Raw genomic sequence first — 24,069 nt, 5'->3', positions numbered from 1 at the left:
TCTGTCACCCTAAAAAAAAAAAAGGCAACCTACAATATGTGACAAAACAGATAAATGAGTATATATCTGATAAAAGTTTAACATCCCGAATATATAAAGAACTCCTACAACTCAACACAAAAAAAAAAAGACAAACAATCTGATTTTTAAAATGGGCAAAGGGCATGAATAGACATTTCTGTTAAAAAGATACACGAATGGCCCATAAGTCATTTGTATGAAAAATATTCAACATCATTAGTCATCAGGGGAAATAAAAACCAAAACCACAATGAGAACACCACTTCAAACCCACCAAGATTACTATTCAAAAAAAAGAAGAAGCAGAAAGTGACCCATGTTGGCGAGGAAGCAGAGAAATTGGAACCCCTGTACAATGTTGGTAGGGCTTTAAATTAGTGCAACCACTGTAGAAAACAATTTGGTGGTTCCTCAAAGAGATAAACATGGAATTACTATATGATAAGGCAATTCCACTCCTAGGTACAAAACCAAAAGAAATGAAAACAGGTACTCAAATAGATATTTGTACAACAATGTTCATAGCAGTATTATTTACAATAGCTAAAAGGTAGAAAGAACCTAAGATAAATGCATAAATAAAATGTGATATATACATATACTGAAATATTTCTCAGCTGCAAAAAGGAATAAAGTTCTGATATATGCTATAACATGAATGAATGTTGAAAGCATTATGTTGAGTAAATTAAGCCATACACAAAAGGAAAAATATTATCTGATTCACTTATATGAAATATCTGGAATAAACAAATTCATATAGACATAAAGCAAGCTAGGCAAAGTATGTGAATAGAAAGTTTAAAAAAAAGGAATAAAATCACTTCAACACTAAAAGATGCTTAATCTCAGTATAAATAAATATATTAATAAAGATTAATGTGATTGCATGTTATGCCAATCAGTTTGGAAAATTAAAACTTTATAAGATCCAATGCCATTTTTCCAGTTCCAGGATAAGAGAAATGCACTCATCCTGATTCTTCTCACCAAGTACAGCTAAACACCCTGAAGAGTACATATAAAACCAATACAAGATAAATCTGAAATGTGATAAAAATAAGCAGGCCAGCTAGGGAACCTCAGGACCCAAGGAACTATATGGTGATAGGTCCCAAGGATTTTCTTTTTGCCAAATATAACCTGTAGAAGCCAGTAACCCAGAAACACCAATGGGCACAGGAAAAAATAATTGCAAGGAAAACCTCTCTCTAACCAAAGGTCCAGGAAAAGAGCAGCCTATCAAAACAGAAAATTTTTATATAATAACCATCCAAATCTAGCCAAATACTATTTTTTAAAAACACACAAAATTACACAGATCCCATACCCATCAGCAAAGGTTGAATAGGGAGCCTAGGCTTTGATGTGCACCTGGATGTAACAAGACACCCCTTTTCACCCAATGAGATAGTGTTAGAGAAAACCAAGTGGGGAGGTAGGACTTTCATCCCTGCTAGATGATAACAAACCTCACCTCATTTCCTACATTGTCAGTAGATGCCATGTGGGGAGTAATAATGAGGTGCCCTGCTCCTCCCAGCAAGGGTGATATCAGTGGCAGCCTAGGGAGAAGCTAAACTTCCATCTCTGCCTAGAAGTAATAAGGCGCACCTGGCTCATGAAGTACAAAAGGAGGTCAAGTGGGGAACCTGGACTTCAACCCCCACATAGCAGTAATGAGCCAGCACTCCTGTTCACCCACCAGCAGAGTATCTCCAAAACGAGGCCCACTAAGACAAAAGATTAAACAATTCAAATCATTAACCCTGAAGAAAGAAAGAAGAATGAAAAAAGCAAGCAGAGCCTATGGGATTTGTGGGACATGAAGCATACCAACATATACATCATGAGACTCCCAGAAAGAGAAGGATGCAGAAAGAATATTTAAAGAAATAATGGCCAACAACTTCCCAAAACTGACACAAGACACATATACCTCCAAGAATATATAACTCCAAGAAGCTCAACAAACTACAAAGAAAATAAATCCAAATGGACCTACTCCAAGACATATCGTAATGAAAATGTCAAATGCCAAAAGATAAATAGGCAACTCTGAAAGCAGCAAGAGAGAAGTGACTCATAATGTAAATGGATCCTCAATAAGATTAAATGCAAATTTCTCATCAGAAACCATAAAGGCAAGAAAGCAGCGGAATGATATATTTAAAGTACTGAAAAAGAAAAATCGACAGTCAAGAATTCCATATCCAACAAAACTTTCCTTCAAAAACGAAGAATTTAAGACATTCCCAGATAAACAAAAGCTGATGGAGTTCATCACCAAAAGACCTACCCTATAAGAAATGCTAAAGTGAATTCTTCAAGTTGAATGGCAAGGAGAGTAGGTAGTAGCTTGGCACCATAAGAAGAAATAAAGACCTCCAGTAAAGGTAACTACATGGGAAAATAGAAATGCCAGTATTACGATATTCTCAATTTATACCTCTACTTTTTTATTTCCTAAAAGATTTAGAATACATTGCCACGAAAGAAAAAATAATCACATTTCATACATTGTTGGGCAGGCCAACAATGGGGTAATATGTGAGAAAAACATAAAGAGGCAGGTTAGAGGGGTATAGACACAGTATTGTGTATGATATTGACACAAAGTTGGTTGGCATCATTTCAAACTAGTTTGTTACAAATTTAAAATGTTAATGATAAACCCCATGGTAACCACAAAGAAAATATCTAAAATATACACAGAAAAGGGAATAAGAAGGCAACCAATCTGTTTTACTACAAAAGATCAACTATACACAAAAGAAAGCAGCAATGGAGCAAACGAGGGACAAAAAGCATATAAGACATACAAGAAACAAAAGACAAAATGGCTGCAATAATTCCTGTTATCAACAATTACTTTGAATGTAAATGGATTAAACTCTCTAATAAAAAGGCACAGATGGTGGAATGGATTAGAAAGCATGATCCAACTCTATGTTGTTTACAACAGACTCACATTAAACCCAAAAACACAAATAAGTTGAAAGTGAAAGGATGGAAAAAATATTCTGAAAAGGGAGCTTGGATGACTACACTGATACTGAACAAAATACGCTTTAAATCAAAATCTGACAGAGGAGACAAATATGAATACTATATTTCAACAAAATGATAACTCCACCAAGAAGACTTAATTATAAAGATATTTGGACCTAACCAAAGGTCCCAAAAATACATGACGCAAACATTGACAAAACTGGTGGGAGAAATAGAAAGTTCTAAATTAATAGTGGGAGGCTTCAATACACCATTTTCCTCATGATGGACGGAACACCAAGACAGAACACAAATGAGGAAACAGAAGACTTGAACAATACTAGAAATGAATGAAACCTAACATATATATACAGAACACTCCATCCAACAACAACAGAATACATAGCTTTCTTAAGGGCACATGGACCATACTTCAGTATAAACCACATTAGGTCACAAAACAAATTCTCAAAAACATGAAAAAGATTGAAATTATGCAAAGCATCTTCTCTGAACACCTAGAACGAAGCTAGAAATCAATAACGGGATATCTGGAAAATTCACAAATATATGTAAATTAAATAATACATTCTTTTCTTTTTCATAAACTTTTTAATTGTGAATTATATCATATATACAAAAAAGCAATAAATTTTCAAGTACATTTTAACAAGTAGTTATACAACAGATTATAAAGTTTGGTATGGGATACAGTTCCACGATTTATCATTTTATCTTTCAGCTGTTCCAAGACACTGGAGACCAACAGAAATATCAATACAATGATTCAGCAGTCATGCTCATTTATTAAATCCTATCTTCTCTGTTATATTCCTCCTTCTCTTTAAAAAACATATATACATAAAAGCCATAAATTTCAAAGTACATCACAACAATTAGTTGTAGAACAGATTTCAGAGTTTGGTATGGATTATAATTCCACAATTTTAGATTTTTATTTCTAGTTGCCCTAAGGTACTGGAGACAAAAAGAAATATCAGTATTGATGACTCATCACACATATTCATTTGTTAAATACAACCTTCGTAGAGAGAAAGAGGCCACATCTGAGCAACAAAAGAGGTCCTCTGGAGGTGACTGTGAGGCATCCCTATAGGTAGGCTAAGCTTCTCTGTTACAAACATAAGCTTCACAAGAGCAAGCCTCAAGATCAAGAGCATGGCCTATTGACCTAGGCATACCTAATGTTTGTCACAGTATCTGGGGTTTCCCTGGTGGTAAAGTTCAATAGTTCCATAATTTCTCTCTCATCCTCAACTTTGCCAATACTTTTAAATTATCTGCTTAATATACTCTGGGATGTATCCTGGAATTCTATTAAGATATACAGGATTGGGTGGGCCACGGTGGCTCAGAAGGCAAGAATGTTTGCCTGCCATCTCAGAGGACCCGGGTTCGTTTCCCAGTGCCTGCCCATGTAAACAAACAAAAAAAAGATATACAGGATTAAAGGCTCTGATTATTATTCTGGACTGCCTGTGTTTGGGTTGTTTAAATGATTTATCCAGACAGGTTGAGTTAGATTATGTGCTACTCATCTAGAAAACCTAGGTTCTGAACATAATAAAACTATCTTTCTTTGGTCTCAAAGAGTAGGTGAAGTTCTAAAATATAGACAATGTCTTCCTTACCTCTGTATTATGAATTACTTAATCCCGACAGGATTGGCTTCATTCTTATCTCTAAATACCAGGTTATACATATATAAAACAGCCCTTCAAAATCCAGAAAAAACAATTACCACTCCAGACTAAATATGACTGCTATAAGAGCTTACAATCTAGGCCCCAGTTTTCTTATAAGTATTTTCTAAATGAAATCATACAACATTTGCTCTTTTGTTTCTGGCTTATTTTGTCTCACCCAATGTCCCACAGGTCCATTCACATCGTTGCATGCCTCACAACTTCGCTCCTTTTTGTAGCAGCACTGTGTTCAGTCATATGTTTACACCATCATTCAACAATCCACTTCTCAGTCAGTGCATCTTTCAGCCACCTCCATCTACTGAGCCTCAGGTATAATGCCCAAAATCAACAGTGCATTAACACTCTCAATTTTAGATCATTTTATTGCTCCCAAGAGAAAGATAGCCAATAAACACACCCTTACCAAATACAAAATCCAAACCTCCCCCTAACTCTCATCCTCCCCCCCATTATGTAAACCTGGTATTGCCGCAGTACTGTTGATATTTTCCTGTTAAACACAGCCTATAGCATGCAAAAGCATTTTCCCCAGATACCCTGAAATTATAAACTGTTTGTACAAGATTCATACCTTTGCAGTAGTTCATGCAAGAACCTGTTTATATTTGTACTGTTAATTGATAGGACATATGAGTCTATACAACCCCTTTCTATCATGTTCACTTCAATATGGCAATATTATTTATGGACCCACTAGTGAACTGCCTTCACTTCTGTTCCCTTACAATTAAGTTCAACTTCATTAGCTAACTGTTCACCCATCTCAAGCTTCAATGTTTCTCTTGGTACCCTATATTCTGTATTATAAGCCTCTCATTTTACCTAAACCATTGTCATAAAAATGGAATCATACAGAATCTTTCTTTTTGCACAAGGCTTACTTCACTCAGCATTATGTCCTCAAGGCTCATCCAACTTTCCATGTGGTTCAGGACATCATTTTGTCTTACTGCTGCATAATATTCCATCATATATATGTACCACATTTTGTTAATCCACTTGTCTATTGATGGGCACTTGGATTGTTTCCATCTTTTGATGATTGTAAATAGTGCAAATATCAGTTTGTGTCACTACTTTCAGAAATTCTGGGTATATACCAAGTAGCGGTATTGCTGAGTTATAGGGCAACTCGATACCTAGTTTACTGAGAAACTGCCAGACTGTCCTCCATAGCAGCTATACCATTATACATTCCCATCAGCACTGCATAAGTGTCTCAGTTTCTCCACATCCCTGCCAACATTTGCAATTTCCTGTCTCTTTAATAGCTGCCATTTTTATAGGTGTGAGGTGGTATCTCATTCTAGGCTTGATCTGCATTTCCCTTATAACTAATGAGAATAAGCATCTCTTTATGTGCTTCTTAGCCATCTGTATTTGCTCTTCAGAAACATGTCTATTCATATTTTCAGCCTATTTTAAAATTGGGTTCCTTGTTCTTTTGTTGTTGAGTTGTATGATTTCTTTATGTATACAGGACATCAAACATCTATCCAATGTGTGATTTCCAAATATTTTCTCCCATTGAGTTGGCTGCCTCTTTACCTTTTTGACAAAATCTTTTGAGAGGCAAAAGTATTTGATTTTGAGGAGTTCCCATTTATCTATTTTTTATTTTGTTCCTTGTGCTTTGGGTGTAAAGTTGAGGAAGCCATCTCCTATTACTAAGTCTTGAAGATGTTTCACTACATTTTCTTCTATGAGCAATATGGTATTGGTTCTTATATTTAGGATTTAGATGAAATTTGAGTTAATTTTTGCATAAGGTGTAAGGAAAGGATCCTCTTTCATTCTTCTAGCTATTGATAGCCAGTTCCCCCATGTCACTGAAAAGATTGTTTTCTCCCAATTCCAGGGATTTGGGGGCCTCATCAAAGATCAGTTTACCACAGATTTGGTGGTCAATTTCTGCACTCCTGTTTCAATTCCATTTGTCAATATTTCTATCTTTGTGCCAGTACCATGCTGTTTTGACCACTGTGGCTTTATAATATGTTTTAAAATTAGGGAGTGTTAATCCTCCCATTTCATTTATCTTTTTGGAAATGATTTCAGATATTTTGGGTCTCTCTTCTTTCCAGATGAATTTGGTAACAAGATTTTCCAAGTCTTCAAAGTACATTGTTGGGATTTTGTTTGGTACTGCACTGAATCAGTAGATCAATTTGGATAGAATTGACATCTTAACTACATTTAACCTGCCTATTCAAGAGCAAGGAATGTCTTCCCAACTATTTAGATGTTCTTTGATTTCTTTTATCAAAGTTATGTAATTCTCTACATTCAAGTCCTTTACATCCCTAGTTAAGTTCATTCCTAGATACGTGATTATTTCAGTTGCTATTTTGAACTAAATCTTATCCTTAATTGACACCTCAGTTAGGGCATTGCTTGTGCATAAAAAAATACTGATTTTTGCACAGTAATTTTATAACCTACCTCCTTGCTGAATTTGTTTATTAGCTCAAGTAACTTTGTTGTAGAGCTATCAGGATCTTCCAAATATAGTATCATGTCATCTGCAAATAATGAAAGTTTTACTTCTTCCTTTCCAATTTGGATGCCTTTTATGTGTTTTTACTGCCTGATTGCTCTCACTAGAACTTCTAGTACAATGTTGAATAATAGCGGTGACAGAAGGCATCCCTGCCTCATTTTCGGGGGAAAGCTTTCTGCCTCTCACCATTGAGTATGATGCTGGCAATGGGTTTTTCATATATGCCTTTTATCATGTTAAAGAAGTTACCTTTGATTCCTACATTTTGAAGTCTTTATCAGAAAAGGATGTTGAATTTTGTCAAATGCTTCTTCAGCATCAATCGAGATGATCATATGAATTTTTCCTTTTGATTTGGTAATTTCCTGTATTACATTAACTGATTTTATTGTGTTGAACCATCCTTTCATTCCTGGTATAAACCCCACTTGGTCGTGGTGCATAATTCCTTTAATGTCCTGCTGGATTCAATTTGCTAATATTTTGTTGAGAATTTTTGCATGTATATTCATTAGGGAAATTGGTCTGTAGTTTTCCTTTCTTGTAGCATCTTTATCCAGTTTTGGTATTAAAGTGATGTTAGCTTCATAAAATGAGGTAGGTAGTTTTCATGTTTTCCTCAATGTTTTGGAAAAATTTGAGCAGGATTGGCATTAGTTCTTTTTGGAATGTTTGGTAAAATTCCCCTGTGAAGCCATCTGGCCCTGGGCTTTTCTTTGTAGGAAGATTTTTGATGACTAATTGAATCTCTTCACTTGTGATTGGTTTGTTGAGATCTTCTATTTTTTCTTGAGTCAATGTATCTTGTTTGTGTATTTCCAGGAATTTGTCCATTTCATCTAAGTTGTCTAGTTTGTTGGCATATACTTGTTTATAGTATCCTCTTATGATATTTTTATTTCTTCAGGGTCTGTGGTAATGATATCCCTCTCATTTCTGACCTTGTTTATTTGCATCCTCTTTCTTTCTTTCCTTGTCAGCCTTGCTAGTGGCCCATGGATTTTCTTGAATATTTCAAAGAACCAACTTTGGTTTTACTGATTCTCTCTATTGTTCTTTTGTTCTCCCATTCATTTAACTCAGTTTTAATCTTTGTCATTTCTTTTTCTGTTTGCTTTGGTGTCTTTCTCAAGTTCCTCCAGGTGAGCAGTTAAGTACTCGATTTTTGCTTTCTTCTTTTTTAATATAAGCATTGAAGGTAATAAATTTCCCTCAATAAATCTGCACAGCCTTCACTGCATCCCATAAGTTCTGAGACACTGTATTCTCATTTTCATTCGTCTTGAGATAGCTACTGATTTCTCTAGCAATTTCTTTTTGACTCACTCATTGTTTAAGAGTGTGTTATTTGGTCTCTGTGATGGTTTGAAAGGAAGTATGCCCCCTAGAAAAGCCATGATGAAATCAGATTCCCATTTCATAAAGATAAAATAATCCGTATTCAATACTGTATGTTTGAAACAGTAATCAGATCATCTCCCTGGATGATGTGATTTAGTCAAGAGTGGTTGTTAAACTGGATTAGGTGACAACATGTCTCCATCCATTTGGGTGGGTCTTGATTGGTTTATTGGAGTCCAATAAAAGAGGAAACATTTTGGAGAATAAGAGATTCAGAAAGAGCAGAGAATGCTGCAGGACTATGAAGCAGAGTCCACAAGCCAGCGACCTTTGTAGATGAAGAAGGAAAACGCCTCCCAGGGAGCTTCATGAAACAGGAAGCCAAGAGAGAAAGTAGCAGATGATGTCTTGCTTGCCATGTGCCCTTCCAACCGAGAGAGAAACTGTGACTGTGTTCGCCATGTGCCTTTCCAGATGAGAGAGAAACCCTGAACTTCATCGGCCTTCTTGAACCAAGGTATCTTTCCCTGGGTGCCTTAGATTGGACATTTCTATAGACTTGTTTTAATTGGGACATTTTCTCGGCCTTAGAACTGTAAACCAGCAACTCATTAAATTCTTCCTTTTAAAAGCCATTCCGTTTCTGGTATATTGTATTCCAGCAGCTAGAAACCAGAACAGTCTCCATATATTTGTGAAAGTTCTTGTCCTTTGGTGGTTATTGATTTCTAGCTTCACTCTATTGTGATACAAAAAAGTGCTTTGAACAATTTCAATGTTTTCAAATTTCTAAAGACCTGTTTTGTGTTACAGCATTTGATCTATCCTGGAGAATGGTCCATGAGCACTAGAGAAAAATGTATATCCTGGTATTTTGGGGTGTAATGACTTATATATGTGTCTGTTAGTTCTAATTTTATTTACCAAATTGTTCATGTTCTCTATTTCCTTGTTGATCCTGAAATACAGAGCCTCTCTAGAACATCAACTAGTTCCATTCCCCTATCCCATATTGTTGACAGCTTCCTCTAACATGAAAAATTTAGAACGGGCATAGCCCAAATACCCCCAAAGAGTGGAAGAAGGATCAAAGATTATACTGGAGTTATACAGAGAAGGTAGCATTTAACAAATGAGTATGACTGCTGAATCATTATTTTGAGATTTCTTTTCATCTCCAGTACCTTAGGGCAGCTAGGAGCAAAAACCTAAAATTGTGGAACTGTAACCCATACCAAACTCTGAAATCTGTTCTACAACTAATTGTTGTGGTGTGCTTTGAAATTTATTGCTTTTTTTTGTATGCATTATTTTTCAAAAAAAGAAAAATAAAACAAAAAAAGACATGCATTTTCTAAGATGTTGCCTTGAAGATCGATTTCAAGGTCCTTTTTGGTAATTTACATATGTGAAGTATGCAGGGAGTATTTTTGTTAAGGAAAAAGAGAGTACTTTTTCCCTTAAAGTGAAATAACTGAATGCTGCAGAATGAGAAACAGGAATGTGTAGGACAAAATGGATGGATATAGAAAATTGCAGGAGTCTTGTTGGAAGTGAATTTTATTGGTTGTGGTTAAGGTTGGCTAAAATTTTGTAGTTTTATGAGATTTTTAATAGTTTTCTTATCAGATGTATCTTCATACAAAAAAAAAACCCAAGAATTTGGTTTCACTCTGTTAAAATAACAATGTTTTCTTGGACTATTTGTTTGCTCTTAGTGAGAGGCTATAAAAGGCTTTTAACCATCTGTCACGGTCAGGTTCATATGTTAACTTATCCAGGTGGTGGTGCCCAGTTGCCTGGTTAGGCAACCGTTAGCCTGTCTGTTGCTATAAGGACATTTCATGGACTTAAATCATGATCACATTAGCTGCATCCACGGCTAATTGCATTTGTAATCAGTTAAGGGGAGTGTCTTCTGCAATGAGTGACATTTAATCTAATCACTGGAAGACTTTTAAGGGGGATTTGGAAGAGACAATCACTCTTCCTGCTTCAGCCAGCCAGCCTCTCCTGAGAGTTCATTGAGGACCCTCTTTGGAGCTGCCAGCTTGCGGCCTGCCCTACAGAGCTTGGACCCTTACATCCCCATGGTTGCCCAGCCAGCTACTCCTGAGAGTTTGTTATGGACTTTCATCAGAGCTGCCAGGTTGTGGCTAGCCTTACAGACCTTGGACTCTACATCCCCACAGTTACATGTGTCACTTTTATAAATTTTATATTTAAGGATATCTCCTGCTGATTCTGTTTCTCTAGAGAACCTTAGCTAATACACCATGTGAGTAATCTTCCTAGATGACAAACATTCTATGTCTTATCAGACCAATATACTTATTGGTATGCATGTTGACCATCTCCTTCCTTATTGTTTTAGACAATGCTTCCTTACTTTAAAAAAAAAAGTCTTTTTAAAATCATGTTAACCCCTCTATTTACCTTCAAACTTTTATGTCTCCTTGATTATATAAAGAACAAGAATATCAAAAAACTCCCAACAATAAAAGTCCAGGGCCAGATGGCTTCACTGCTGAATTCTACCAAACATTCAAAGACTGAACACTCATCCATCTAAAGTTTTTCCAAAAAGTTGAAGAGAAGGGAATTCTATTAACTAAGTCTATGTGACCAACATTGCCTTAATCCCAAAGCCAGATAAGGGCATCACAAGAAAACAAAACTATAGATCAATTCCCTTTATGAATATAAAAGCAAACAAAAATCCTCAATAAAATACTAGTAAACTGAATCCTATAGAATATTAAAAAGATCATATACAGTAAACAAGTAGGATTTATCAGGTAACTTCTTCATCATGATAAAAGGCATATATAAAAACCCACCTAACATCATACTCAGTGGTAAAAGACTGAAAGCCTTACCCCTGAGGTCAAGAATAAAATAAGAATGTCCACTTTCACCACTGCTATTCAACACTGTACTAGAAGTACTCGCCAGAGCAATTAGGCAAGACAAAGAAATAAAAAGCATACAAATCAGAAAGGAAGAAGCAAAATGTACTACCTCAAAGTGGCATGATCCTTTTTATGGAAAATCCCAAAGAATCCAAATGAAAACTATTAGAGCTATAAACAAATTCAGCAAAGTTATATGCTACAAGATTAGCACACAAAAATCAGTTGTGAAATAAAAGAGCAAATACTGTTATGGTCTCATTTAGAAAATACATATAAGAAAATTGGGCCTAGACTGTAAACTCTTACAGCAGTGATATTCAGTCTGGAGTGGTCATTGTTATTTCTGGATTTTCAAAGGCTGTGCTATACATGCACAACCCGGTATTTAGAGATAATAATGAAGCCAATCAGGTTGGGATTAAGGTAATTCAAAATACAGGGGTAAGGAAAACATTGTATTTTAGAACTTCACCTACTCTATGAGACCAAAGGAAGAAAAGTTTATTTTGTCCAGAACCCAAATTTTCTGTAGTATATAATCTAACTCAACCGCTCTGGATAGATCATTTAAAGAACCCAAATACAGGGAGCCCAGAATAAGAATAAGCACTTTTAATCCTGTATAGCTTAATGTAATGACTAGATACATCCCAGAGTATATTAAGCAGATAATCAAAAAGTATTGGCAAAATGTACTTGTTGAAGAGGGCTTTGAAAACTATTGCTTTTCTCTTTCTTTGCTTTGTATATATGGTATATCACACAATTAAAAAGTAAAAAAAAAAAAATGTATTGGCAGTTGTTCTAGTTTGCTAGCTGCTGGAATGTAAAACACCAGAAACAGAATGGCTTCTAAAAAGGGGAATTTAATAAGTTGCTAGTTTACAGTTCTAAGGCCAAGAAAATGTCCCAATCAAAACAAGTCTACAGAAATGTCCAATCGAAGGCACCCATCCAGGGAAAGTTACCTTGGTTCGAGAAGGCTGATGAAGTTCAGGGTTTCTCTCCCAATTGAGAAGGCACATGGCAAACACACTTGGGGCTTCTCTCTCTCAGCTGGAAGGGCATATGGTGAACACAGCGTCATCTGGGAGAATCTCCCATTCTCCAAAATGTTTCTTCTTTTATAGGACTCCAGAAACTCCTCAAGACCCACTGGAACAGGTGGAAACATGTCATCACCTAATCCAGCTTAATCACTCTTGATTACATCACATCTCCAAGGAGATGATCTGATTACAGTTTCAAATATACAATACTGAATAGGGATTAGAAGAAGTGGGTGCCTTTACAAAATGGGATTAGGTTTAAAACATGGCTTTTCTAGGATCCATACATCATTTCAAACCAGCACAGCAGTAGAGCGTGAGATTTTGTAGGTATGTCCAGAGTGATGTTCCGATAAATCCCAGAATGATTTGAATACTGAATAAAAAAGTATTTGCACAGTCCCCTTGGGGGAAGTGAGAAAGCGGGAAAATTCAGCTTCCTCAAGTGGAGAATTCTTGATATTCTCACAAGCAGCAGGGACAACCAAAGCAATGGGCTGAGCCCTGAATCTTGGGGTTTGTTCATATGAAATTTAACCCTGCAAAGGAAAGGCTAATAAGCCTATTTAAAATTAGGCCTAAGAGTCACCCCCAAGAAAATCTCTTCTGTTGCTCAGATGTGGCCTCTCTCTCTCAGCCAACACAACAAGCAAATTCATGCCCTCCCCCTCTCTACATGGGACATGACTCCCAGGGGTGTGGACCTTCCTGACAACGTGGGACAGAAATCCTAGAATGAGATGGGATTGAGAAAACCTTCTCTACCAAAAGGGGGAAGAGTGAAATGAGACAAAATAAAATGTCAATGGCTGAGAGATTCCAGAGTTGAGAGGTTATCCTGGAGGTTATTCTTATGCATTAAATAGATATTACCTGTTTAGTTAAGGTGTAATGGAGAGGCTGGAGGGAACTGCCTGAAAATGAAGAGCTGTGTTCCAGTAGCCATGTTTCTTGAAGATGATTGTATAATGATATAGTTTACACCATGTGTCTGTGTGATTGTGAAAACCTTGTGTCTGATGCTCCTTTTATCTACCTTATCGACAGACAAGTAAAACATATGGATTAAAAATAAATAATAGGGGGAACAAATGTTAAATTCAGTAGATTGAAATGCTAGTGATTAATGAAAGGGGGGGATAAGGGGTATGGTATGTATGAATTTTTTTGTTTTCTTTTTATTTCTTGTACTGAATTGATGCAAATGTTCTAAGAAATGATCATGATGATGAATATACAGCTACGTGATGATACTGTGAATTACTGATTATATATGTAGAATGGAATGATCATATGGTAAGAATGTTTGTGTTGGGCGGGCCACAGTGGCTCAGCAGGCAAAGCTCTCACCTGCCATGCTGGAGACCCGGGTTTGATTCCCAGTGCCTGACGATGCAAAAAAAAAAAAAAACACATAAAAATGTTTGCATTTGGGCGGGCCGCGGTGGCTCAGCGGGCAAAGTGCTTGCCTGCTATGCCGGAGGACCTCGGTTCGATTCCCGGCCCCAGCCCATGTAACAAAAACGGAGAAACAGAATACAATAAAACAAGAAAATGTTTATGTTTCCCTTCCTTCCTTCTATCCTTCCTTCCTTCTCTCTGTCTTTCCTTTAAAAAAAAAAAAAAAAAAAAAAAAATGTTTGCATTTGTATGTTGGTATGTTTAGTAAATAAAATAAAATAAAAAGTTAAAAAAAATGTATTGGCAAAGTCCCTTGAGGGATAGGAGAAAAAATATGGAACTATTAAACTTGACCACTGAGGAAAACCCTGATACTGTGTCAAATATTAGGGACACCCAACTCAATAGGTCAAGCCCTTGATCTCGAGCCTTGTCTTGTGAAAATTATCTATGTAGCAGAGAAGCTTAGTCTACCTATAGGCATGCCTAAGACTTATTTTCAGAGGACCTCCTTTGTTGCTCAGATGGGGCCTCTCTCTCTCTAAGCCCAACTCTTCAAGTGAAATCATTACCCTGCACTCTACATGAGACATGACATCCAGGGGTGAAAGTCTCCCTGGCAACGTGGGATCTGACTCCAGGGACGAGCCTGGCCCTGGCACAATGTGATCAACAATGCCATCCTGACCGAAAAGGGTAAAGAAGTATAACAAATACAGTATCAGTGGCTGAGAGCGCAAACAGAGTCAGTAGGCTACTCTGGAGGGTAATCTTATGCAAATTCAGTTAGACATTACTACCTATCATAGTTTGCCAACCCCCAACCAAAACCATTCTTGCCAACCCTAAAGAAAACCTACGGCATTATATGAGATTCAACAAAGGTTCCACGCACTAGAGTTACTTTCCAGAAACCTACTACATACAGATGGGTCCCTAGATCAGATAAGTCCTGAAATGGAGAGAGGCCAGCCTCTCCAGAACATCAATTAGTTCCAGCCCCCATCCCATATCATCAACAGCTCCCTCCAACATGAAAAAGTTAGAATGGACATAGCCCAAATAACCCTAAAGAGTGGGAGAAAGATCAAAGGAGATGGTGGAGTTATACAGAGAAGTTAGGGTTTAACAAATGAATATGATTTCTGAATCATTATATTGATATCTCTTTTAGTCTCCAGCGTCTTGTAGCAGCTAGTAGTAAAAACCTAAAATTGTGGAATTATACCCCATACCAAACTCTGAAATCTGTTCTATAACTAATTGTTGTGGTGTGCTTTGAAATGTATTGCTTTTTTTGTATATGTGTTATTTTTTATAAAAAAGAAAAAAGTCAATTGTGGTGATAAATACACAGCTATATGATGATACTGTGAGCCACTAACTGTACACTTTGGATGATTACATGGTATGTGACTATATAACACATACCAATAAAACTGCATTAATTTTTTTTAAATCAGCTAGGTTTCTTTACAACAGCAAAGAATATTCTGACATGGGAATTTTTTAATAAAGCAATTCCATTCACAATAGCTCCTAAAAGAATACAATACCTAGAAATAAAATTAACCAAGGAAGTGAAAGACTTACTTTTACACTGAAAACTATAAAACATTGCTGAAAGAAATCAAAGTTTTATAGATCTTGTGTTCATGGATATGAAGACAATATTATCAAGATACCAATACTACCCAAAGTAGTTGTTCTAGTTTGCAAGTTGCTGGAATATGATATACCAAAATGGAATGGCTTTGAAAAACGGAAATTTACTAAGTTGCTAGATTACAGTTCTAAGGCCAAAAATGTCCAAATTAAGGAAAAGCTATGGGAATGTCCAATCTAAGGCATCCAGGGAAAGATACCTTGGTTCAAGAAGTGTGATGATGTTTGGGGTTTCTCTCTCAACTGGAAAAGCATATGGCAAAGATGATAATGTCTGCGAGCTTTCTCTCCAGGCTTCTTGTTTCATGACACTCCCCCAGAGGCATTTTTCTTCATCTCCAAAGATCTCTCGCTGTGTGGACTCTGCAGCTTTTTCCACAATGGTTCCCACGTAAAGGGCTCCAGTAAGCAACCTCACCTTGAATGGGTGGAGACACACCTCCACGATACCATCTAAAAAGTTACTGCCCACAATTGGATGGGTCACATCTGTGGGAATAATCAAAAAGCTTCCACCCAAAAATACTGAATGAGGATTAAAGGACATGGCTTTTCTGGGGTCCACAACAGATTCAAACCAGCATAATGGTCTACAGACTCAATGCCATAGCTATCAAAATCCAAACAGCCTTTTTTTTTTTTTTTTTTTTGCAGAAGTGGAAAAGCTGATCCTCAAATTCATATGGAATCCCTAAGGACCCCAAATAGCCAAATCAATAGTTCAAAAGAAGAACAAAATTGGAGGCCCTACTCTACTGATTTCAAAACTTACTACAAAGCCACAATCATCAAAACAGCATGTACTCACTGGTGTTTATGGTGGCAATGTTTGTGAATTGCAATGGATGGAGGTGACCTAAGGGGTACAACAAGTGAAGACTGGAAGGGGGAACTGTGATGCATACATACAATAGACTATTGAATGGTTGCAAGAAGGAATGAAGTCATGCAGCAGCAGGTGACAGTAAGTTGAGTGAAATAAGTCAGAAATAAAAAGACAAATATTATAATACCTCACTAATATGGACTAACTATAATGTGTACTCTTGAAACTGAATTCGAGAGCACAGGTTATCAGGTGAAGGCCTATTGTAAAGGTTCCTAGATTGTAAGCTCTTATAGCAGTTACATCTATTCCAGAGCTATAACCCTTATTTCTAAATTCTGAGATGCTGAGCTCTTTGTATATATCCTAGTCGTTCCATGGAACTTTGCATATTTGTGTGACACCTGAGTCTGGGGTAATGGATGGTGATAATGGTCGTACAATATCATGAATATAATTAAAATCACTGATTCAGTATACTAGAATGTGGTTAAAATGGCAAATTTTGAGTTGCACATGTTACTACAGTAAAAATTTCTCTTTTTTTTTTTTTTTTGTATGCTGTATGGTGGGGGAGAGGTCACATTTCATTCTTTTTCCATGTGCGTATCCTGTTATTGCAACACCAATTGTGGAAATTTTGTGTTGGGGGTGGGACTGCATGGGCCAGGAATCAAACCCAAGTCTCCTGCATGGCAGGAGAGAATTCACTGAACTACCCCTGCATCCCCTAAAAATTTCTTTTTAAAAAGTAAAAGCAAATTTAAAACATTTTCAGATAAATGATGTCTGAGAGAAATCATTGCCAGCATATCTGCCTTACAGGAAACTGCTCTACAATCTTCAGGATTAGATAATGAGAAATTATACCAGATTAAAATTTGGATCTAGAGGAGGAATGAAAAACACTGGAAATGACAAATATAGGGGTACATGTAAGACTTCAATAATCTAAAGTGGCATACTGAAATCCATAGACCAACCACTAGAAATTAACACTATGAATAGGTATAGTTTTAAAATCCTATAGAGAGAGTAGAATGAAATACAAAAAACAAAAATAGAACAATTCCAATTGTGGAAAAATGAGACTACAAAAATGGGAGAAGAAAATGATGGTAAACATTGCTCTAATTTTCTAAGCACAAAAGCATGAACAAAGTCTCATGTCAAAATAACTACTTTTAGCTTCCATGAACTAGTACAAATGTATGACACCTATACAAAGAGTTAATAACAGAGTAGTACATGGGAAAAAATTACCTATTGCAAGGTACAGACTATAGTTAACAGTAATACAGTAATATTCTTTTATCAATAGTAACAGGTCTACTATACCAATACAAGGGATCAATAATGGCGGTGGGTGATAAGGGACTGTGGGTGTTTTGGGTTTTCTTTTTTTGTATGTCTATCTGACATTTTTCTTTCTGGAGCAATGAAAATGGTCTAAATTGAGTATGATGATGATGACTGCACATCTAGGTGATGATACTGTGAGATATTGATTGTATACTTTAGATGGAATGTATGGCACGTAAATATATCTGAATAAAATCTGCATTCAAAAATTTTTTTAAATAACTACTTTTTATTAATGTAAACAATGTTGCTCATTGCTGATATGAATGTACTTTACTGAAATTTATCTGGAATGCAAACTAGCAACATGATACAAAATTTTACTCATTTCTTTTGGCCCAGTGACCTAACTTCTAGAAATCTATCTCAAGGAAATGATCAGATACAAACTCAGAAATTTCTATTAAAGGATGTTCACTAAAGCTTTATTTATGAAAGTAAAAAAATAAATGGAAATGTGTATTTCAAATAGGAGGGGGCATGGCTGAATAATTGTTCTATACACATACAAAGGAATGAAAGCTCACATTTAAAGGTATTTAATGACGTGGGCAAATCTGTATGATACATTAAGTAAAATATAATATTTAAAACTACACACAAGCTTATAAATTTAATGAGATATTAAAGGTTAAAATAAAAGGAAATATGTATGTATATACATACATGAAAGTAAATATATATACACATATATTTTCATGTAAAAAAAAACACTTCCATTAACTTAAAAGGAAACAGGAAAAGAAACAAAGGAACAAATAGAAGACAAATGGCAAGATGGTAAATTTAAATCTCACCATAGAAAATTTATATTAGATAAAATTAGCCTAAACACTCCCATTAAAGGACAGAGATTTTCAAGCTAGATTTTAAAACTGTAGAACACAACTATGTGGTATTGATAAAACATACTTCAAATATAAGGGAAAATAGGCTAAAACAAAGTGAGAGGAAAGTCTATCACGAAAACACTTGGTTATATTAAAATTAGACATTATATTTCAAGACAAGGAATTCACGAAAGATAAAGAAGTTCATTTCACAATGGTAAAAAGGACATTCATCAAGGAGAAACTATTGTAAATTGGTACACAACTAACAATAACAGCTTCAAAATATATGAAGCAAAAACTGAACAAACTAAAAGGAGAAATAAACAATTTTACTATCATCATCGAGATTTTAACATCTCTCTCAGTAGTAGATAGGACGATAGAAGTAAGGAAGGACATAACACCTGAGCAATAATATCAACCAACCTGACATAACATTTATGGAATACTGTACCCATAAATACAAAAGAACACATTCTTTTGAAATACACAAGTTAACATTCACCAAGATGTGCTAGACCAAAAAAAAAGTCTCAATATAGTTCAAGGGAAAGAAATCAAACAGAATATGTTGTCTGACCAAAATTAGAAATCAGTAATAAAGAGATACTAGAAAATCTACAAATATTTGCGAATTAAGCCACATCTTGTAAAGAAATCATGGGTCAAAGAAGATATCACAAAAGAAATTAGAAAATACTTTCAAATGAATGATAATGAAAGCACAACATAGCAAAGTTTGTAGGATCTATCTAAAGCAGTACTGAGAGAGAAATGCATAGCTTTAAAATGCTTTTATTAGAAGACAAGAAAACTTCCACCTAAAAAGGTTAGAATAAAAAAGGAGCAAAGGGGTGTGAGGGTACTTCAGTGGTGGAATTTCTGCCTGCCATGCAGGAAATCCGGGTTTGATTCCCAGCCCATGTACTTCCCAAAAACAAAACAAACAAATAAAAATTCAACAAATGGTGCTACAATAATGGGGATACTCACATGGAAAAAGAATGAAACATGACCCTGCCATACAGCATACAAAAAAAAAAGGAGCAAACACAATCCAAAGTAAGTTTAAGGCAGGAATTAATAAAAAGAGAAATAAATGAATAGAAAAGCAAAAGAGAAAATCAACAAAGCCAAAGTTGGCTCTTCTAAGTGATTAATAAAATCAATAAACCCTTAGCAAGGCTGATGAAGAAAAAAACAGAGAAAACAGAAATTACTGATATCAGGTTTGAAAGTGAAAACATCACTACAAACACTATAGACACTAAAAAGATAAGAAGGGATATTTGAGCATCTTGATGTAAAAAAAATTGAAAACAGACAAAAAGAACAAAACTGCTTGACAAACACAATTTACAATTTAAAAACTAACAAAAGAAATGGAAATTCTGAATGGCCTTATATCTTTTATAGGTATTAGAAACTTTCCTACAAAGAAAAATGAAGAGAAATTTGGCTTCACTGGTTAATTCTATCAAACATTTAAGAATTATGAAAATCTTACACAAACTCTTTCGGGAAACAGAGGAAGAAGAAACCCCTTCAAGCTTGATTTATGATGAGGTCAGCATAACCCTAATACCAAAGCCTAGATTTAGGGTATACTTGGGTATATTTGTTTCAGGCCATTGTTTGTCTATAGATTTCAGACCAATGTAGATAAGGACAATGAAAACTCCATGAACAAACATAATTTTTCTAGCTCCAGGCAGCAATGCTTTAAAGGTAATTATAAAGTTGTTGGTCATGACATTTGACTTTGCCATAAAACAGTGCCATAGGGAACAATTGTGAAGCCACTTTATGTCTTCACCATAATGTAGTCATTAGATTTTAAAGAAACCATTTCTCCCAAACAACAGAACAACTAGAAAGCTTTATTTATACCAAAAGCACAGAAATTATTGTAAAAGTTAGCAAGTATTTTTCTTACCCTTTTATAGAAATTACACTTGAGCAACCAAACTGGCTTATCCAAAATAATCTTTCCTTCCAAATAAATGATAGGGCCTGGCCCTTAGCAATGAGTTCACTTCAGCCAAGAATACTCCATAAGCACCAGAAACACCTCTCGGGTGGACTCCCACTGTATTATGACACCTCAAAACATATTTTCACAGTATAAAGAAAAAAGATTTCAAAAGGGCTTTCTTTCTTTGAGTTGATAAAATACCCATATTAAAAGAGCAAACAGTCCATACCTCACTGAACTGTTTGTGGTCGCCCAGTGTTTTGGGTGATATAATAAAATGTGATTCCAACTAATTTTCCTTGCATACGTTTTAAGCATAACCACAAATATAAACTTTTATTTTTTGAGGGTTATAATTAGGAGTGGGATTGCTGAGTCACATGGCAAGTTTAGTTTAACTTTAGAAAAAACTTACAAACTGTTTTCCAAAATGGTTGAACCAAAACTGCAAAACTAAAGGGACAAAAAAAGACCAGTGGTTACTAGAAGCTAGGGTGGGGAAAAGGGTTGGCTACACATGGACACAAAGGGAATTATATGGCATGACGGGACTGCTCTATATCTTGATTATGATGGTAGTTACATGATGTATGTATCTGTCAAAATGCATACAACTGTACACTAAAAAAGGTAAATTTTATGTATATAAATTATATCCCAATAAACCTGGCTGAAAACCATTCATGTAGAAGAAATGCATAAAAAATTCTAGGACATCCTAGGACATAGTTAATATATATATATTTTTGCATGGGCAGGTACTGAGAACTCTGCCTGCTGAGACACCGTGCCCCACCTCCTGGGACATATTTAAACGAAAGATCTTAAATAGTGATGGCTTCCTATTGCTTTCAGGATAAAAATCTATCTTCCTCAGTGGAACGTATATGACTTTTTACTATATGGCCACTACCTACTTTCAGGATGTAGGCATTAATCCCATTTGGACATTTCCATTGTTTTTTAAGCATGTTTTCAACACTTCCCATCCAATTCCATTGGCTTCTCAGTTCACAATCTCCTTGCTTTAATACATAGATCCTACCAAGCCTTTTTACCCACCCTAGACATGTATCTCAGCAGCAGACCCCATGACAAGAAACTCCCCACATCCAAGGCAAGCTCGCACAAGCAGCCTAGAAAGGAGGCCTTTCCATTCCCAGTCTGGTCTCAGGAGGACTGAACAAGACATAAACATAGGTATATATGCACATGCACATATTTCCTTAGCACTCATGGTAACATTTCTGTGAAGCTCTTTATAGATTGCCTAACTACTTTTATTCTCTCTGCTGATCCATGTATAGAATAACTTGACATTCAATTGCTAGGGGATTCAATAAGTTTGATTAACAGCAGCAAAACTAGAAGCAGCAGGGAATCCAGCTATAACACTTTCAGGCTCTCATGTAGCATTTTTACAAACTGGTTTCACCAAATTTTGGTCACAGTATAGACAGAAGGAACATTGCTATCATATCTGGTTTTGAATTCTGGGTACTAATATCACTCTCAGCAGGTTGAGTATATTAATTTGTTTCAGAAAATCAGGCATTGCACCCTTATTTTTCAGGAGTAAAACTGCTCAAAGTAGAAGAAGCAATGATTAGACAGATTATTAAGAAAATGACTTTAAATACATATTCAAGGTATTTCTTAATGGTATTAAAAATAGCAAAGCTTACTCAAAATGAAGTAAAGATAAGCCTATCAAAGATTGTACTGTTTTAACAAAGCAGCCAACGACAAGCATTTCAAATGCTTGGGGTTCTTTTTTAATTATTTCTGATTCTAGAGTAATCTATATTTCATACTAGAAGTAGACCTCTGCCTTAACATAATTATCACTGCATCTGTTTTTTTAAAGATTTTATTTTTATTTGAACTAAACTACCTATTGACTGAGTTTTGCTTCCTTAAAACCCATTCTTTTCTTGGATTCTGGGACGTCTACCTTCTAATTCTTCTCCTACATCTATAAACACTTATCAGTCCAGCTTCTAACGATTCTTAACTGAGCTTACAGCATGCCACTCCTCCAACCCATTCTGGTAAAAATCACATCCTGTATTTAGTGACATTAGATGGGAATGTGGCACATAAGAAAAATATGGAGACAGAAAAAAGACTGGAGAGCTCTACTCTAAACTCAACCCCTCAAGGATCCCTATCTACTCCACCGATTTTAACTAGTCCCTGATTTCAAAACAGATATCTCTACCTCAGGCTTATTTTCTAAGCTCCAGGGTTATCTCGTAATCCATATGTCTACTTGGGTGCCACAACTTCAAAGTATCCAAAAGTAAGTTCATCCTCTCTCCCACTCATTCTCCCAACGCGTTCTCCTTCTTATATTCCAAATCTTAGCAATAATTTCTTAGAAATCATCATTTCAATTCTACCTAATTATCTCTTGAATCTGTGGCTTTCTCTTCATTCTCACTTCCATAGACTTAGTTCAGGGCATTTTCAGCTCTTGTGTATGTTTTTGCAGTAGCTCCTAATTGCTTTCCCTACCTCAAAAGCCTCAAACAACTCCACTCCTGCCCTCCAGTCCATCCCCTATATCCCGCCAAAAAAAGTTTTTCCAAAATGCAGTCTTGATCATATTTCTTACCTAGGTAAAATTCACTGACAACTTCCCATTGCCCAAAGGATAAAACTCAACTTCCCTGACAACTTCCGTCCTTTGGCTACTACCTACCTACCATATCTCATCTCTATTCAACCTTCAAAGATGCATTAAGAAGTCAACCCCGTGCTCACTTCAGCAGCACATATATTAAAATTGGAAAGATACAGAGAAGATTAGCATGGCCCCTGCACAAGGATGACATACAAATTCGTGAAGCGCTCCATATTTTTTTTTTAAAAAAAGAAGTCAACCCCTTTATGAAGTTCTCCCCTCTCTCCACAATCAAGTTAGGCCCTCCTTCCTCTATATCATACACTTAGCATTATCATTCTTCAAATAAATTATAATTTATTTGTGTATAGGTGTTACTCAACCATAAGATGAGCTCGAAACAGATTATCTATTATTCCTCTCTACAGACTTAGCACTTAGCACCAGATGGTGAATGGATGAATGATTAAAGTGAGAAGAAATAAATTAATGAGCCAGTGATGGTTGTTTATTTTTCTAAACATCCCAACTACATTTCCTAATTGTCTCAAATGGAAAAGTTCCTACTAGCCATGATCATTTGAGCAATTGAACTGCTATGCTGGCATCTATTGTGACAATAACTATAAAAGAAAAATAATACCTGGTTACATATCTGCTGCTCTGAGTAATAACCTTGAAAACAGGCCATGAAATTTCTCCATTAAAAAGAATCCCAATGATGAGATTTCTGCCATCTGGTAGACACCATGACCATTTATTTAGGAGAAGAATGAGTTTGCAGCCTCAAGTGTTAAGAGTCTAATGGAGAAGGAGTCAATACAGTCAAGAAGA

General features: G+C 35.8%; 1 long non-coding RNA gene and 1 other non-coding gene across 2 annotated transcripts in view; one reads left to right on the top strand and one right to left on the bottom strand.

The window, feature by feature from the left end:
- Positions 1-24,069, bottom strand: part of LOC143670116 (uncharacterized) — a 224,449-nt gene that overhangs the window by 122,261 nt on the left and 78,119 nt on the right. The window lies entirely within an intron of this gene.
- On the top strand, positions 23,368-23,474 carry LOC143672420 (U6 spliceosomal RNA). Its single transcript, XR_013169868.1, has one exon. It is a non-coding gene; the product is annotated as a U6 spliceosomal RNA (small nuclear RNA).

This window comes from Tamandua tetradactyla, chromosome X, assembly GCF_023851605.1.
Source record: "Tamandua tetradactyla isolate mTamTet1 chromosome X, mTamTet1.pri, whole genome shotgun sequence".
NCBI classification, from domain to species: domain Eukaryota; kingdom Metazoa; phylum Chordata; class Mammalia; order Pilosa; family Myrmecophagidae; genus Tamandua; species Tamandua tetradactyla.
Note: the sequence above shows the minus strand (reverse complement) of the source record. Positions and strands in the feature narration are given on the sequence as shown.